The sequence below is a fragment of the Rhinopithecus bieti genome, unplaced genomic scaffold (genome assembly GCF_001698545.2).
Source record: "Rhinopithecus bieti isolate Rb0 unplaced genomic scaffold, ASM169854v2 scaffold_15676, whole genome shotgun sequence".
Taxonomy (NCBI): domain Eukaryota; kingdom Metazoa; phylum Chordata; class Mammalia; order Primates; family Cercopithecidae; genus Rhinopithecus; species Rhinopithecus bieti.
Genome location: NW_016809194.1, coordinates 1,179,388 through 1,182,306, shown reverse-complemented (window position 1 = coordinate 1,182,306; position 2,919 = coordinate 1,179,388).

Genomic DNA, 2,919 nt, shown 5'->3' with positions numbered 1-2,919 from the left:
TTGCAAATGATATTCACTAAAAAGTTTGAGTGTTTCCTTTTCTCCAGAGGAGTTATCTATAAGGGAGCACAAACTCTTCGGGGAGATGAAAGTTTGCATGCAGTCTTAGGTACAGTATTTCCACAGCGTCCTCATTCAAGAATATTTGGGCTATGCTCAAAAGGCTGTGGATCTGGGATCTGATTTAATGCTGGTAACAGGGTGACAAGTTGTATCTCTCTTGCTCAGGAGAGGCCTCTGTTCCCCAGACATAAAGCTGTGTTTTGTGGGTTGTTTTTCGGTTTTTTTTAGAGACAGGATCTCACTCTGTTGTCCAGGCCGGAATGCAGTGGCATGATCGTAGCTCACTGAAGACCTGAACTCCTAGGCTGAAGCAGTCCTCCCTCCTCAGCCTCCTGAGTAGCTAGTCATGCATGCTCCACCATACTTAGCTAATTTTTTTTTTTTTTACTTTTTTTTGGAGGGGGAGGTAGGGGTGTTGCTATGTTGTTGATGCTAGTCTCAAACTCCTGAACTGAAGCAATGCTCCCACCTTGGCCTCCCAAAATGCTGGGATTATAGGTGTGAGTCACTGGCTGGTTTGTTTTTGTTATATAAACCAAAAAGACTTAATGGGTTATTTGTTGAGTTCATTCCTTGGGTTCCTAAAATTACTTAACCACAACCAGAGAGCTCCTGGGCCAGACCAATGTGTTTTCCACCCTGCTGCCTATTACAATGACTGGAGCCCACTGTTCTTCTGGTAATTAACTCCCTCCACATGACTGCCTCCCATCCTTGCTTGCCTGTGGGAGTGTATTTTAATTTGCAGCTGCTCCTTCCAGCATTCCTGCCCTAGAAAACAGCTGAGAGAGAGAAAGAGAGAGACCCCCAATTTGGGTGCATCGGATGCCATTGTTCAAGTCTATTTCCTGCAGCAATGACTCCAAGCCTTTGCCATTGCTCTTACATTTCTTACCCTACCCTTGCTCTACCACTAGATAACTTTGCTCCAAACCACCCAGAGTAAATAGAGGCTCTCATACATGAACCCCCTCAACTTTCAGCCCAGTCCTCTAAACTAGTCCCCATCATGTCTTTCCTTCTGGTCTCGGGGGGTGAGGGGGTCATTCATCCTACTCTTGATTTTATCCCCCCTAGCTCCTCTAGGATTATGACCTTACCCTTTGGTTACTATTACACAATGCTATATATTCAATGCTTCTTCACAGACTACTTTCCTATAGCATAAAATTATGCTCCGATCTTGCATACACACAACACAGACACAGAGAGAGGAGAAAGATAGCAGGAAGGAGAAATAAACACTTTCTCTTCAACTACCTCCCACTCCAGCCTTTCCTTTGTGGCCAAATCCTTAAACAATCTACACTCAGTTTTTTTCCCACCTTTGCATCCACCATTCACTACTCAGTCCGTAGCAATTAGCCTGCTACTCAGGACATCTTTCTTTTACCAAAATCATCAATGGCAAAACTACTAATTGACAAGTTTTACAGACTTTTCATCTTACATGATCTCTGCTGTTCACTGTTGGTGTCTCCTCCCTTTCTGAAAATCTCTCCTCTGTGGGTTTCTATGATGCTGTTGCTCCGGGCTTGTCTCCTAGCATTCTGCTCTATTTTGTGCTTTTGTTATTCTGTTAATGCCCATGTATGTTTAATACAGGGTCTGTCCTTGGTTCTTTGCCTTTTTTTTTTTTTTTTTTTTAAGAGCAAATCTCACGCTTGTCCCCCAGGCTGGAGTGCGATGGCGTGATCTTGGCTCACTGCAACCTCTGCTTCCCAGGTTCAAGTGATCCTCTTGCCTCAGCCTCCCGAGTAGCTAAGATTACAGGCGCCTGCCACTACACCCAGCTAATTTTTGTATTTTTAGTAGAGACGGGGTTTCACCATGTTGACCAGGCTGGTCTCGAACTCCTGACCTCAGGTGATCCGCCCGCCTCAGCCTCCCAAAGTGCTGGGATTACAGGCATGAGCCACCACGCCCGGCCGGCTCTTCGCCTTTTTATCCATTCCCCTCTTCCTAGGTCAGCTTTCTCAATCTCATAGTTTTAGCTTCGGCTAATGCCTTCCAAACGGCATGTTCATTCATGCAACAAATATCTTTTAGCTCCTACTGTGTGCCAAGTACTGTCCTAAGAGATAGGACTACAACAGTAAGCAAAACAAAGTCTCTGTTTTTCTGGACATTACCAAAGACAAGCATTAAGCAGATAAAATATATAATATACGACATCAAGTAATGATAAAGGATCTTACAAAAAATAAACCAGGATAAGACAGTGAGAATGCGGCTGCTGTAAATGGAGTATTTAGAAAACACTTTTGTTTAACCTGTATCATACTGGCTCTCAAAGCGTAGTTCCAAACCAACAGCATCACCTGGGAACTGGCTAGAAATGCACATTATCAGGCCTCATTTGACCTGCTGAATCAGAAAGTAGGGGTGGGGAGGATGAGTCCAGCAATCTATGCTTTAACAGGCCCTCCAAGTGATTCTGATGCATGCTGTAGAGGAGTTTCCCACCTCTGTTGCCCCAAAGCGATTACAGGTGTGCAGTCTAATACTAATTTTCTCAGCCCATAGGGATAGCTTTAGGGTTGGGGGTTAGAGAGATGCCAGGGACCTCCAGACCAAAGTAGCCTACACCCAGACTTTTTAGAAGGCAACCAAGTGGGATTGGCTGGCATGCCACAGGCCTCCAAGTGGCATGGTAAAAGCCATCCAGCACTCACTGATCTGCTGCAAGAAGCTACGTGCTGTCAAGGACCTGCTTCTGCCCTCACTTCTGGGTGAAGTTTGTGGTCCCTTGCACATGGAGACTGCACAGCGCAGAGAAAGACATGTGGAGAGTCTACTCTAGCTGCACCGCAACAGCTCTTTTTTTTTTTTTTTTTTTTTTTTTTTTTTTTTTTT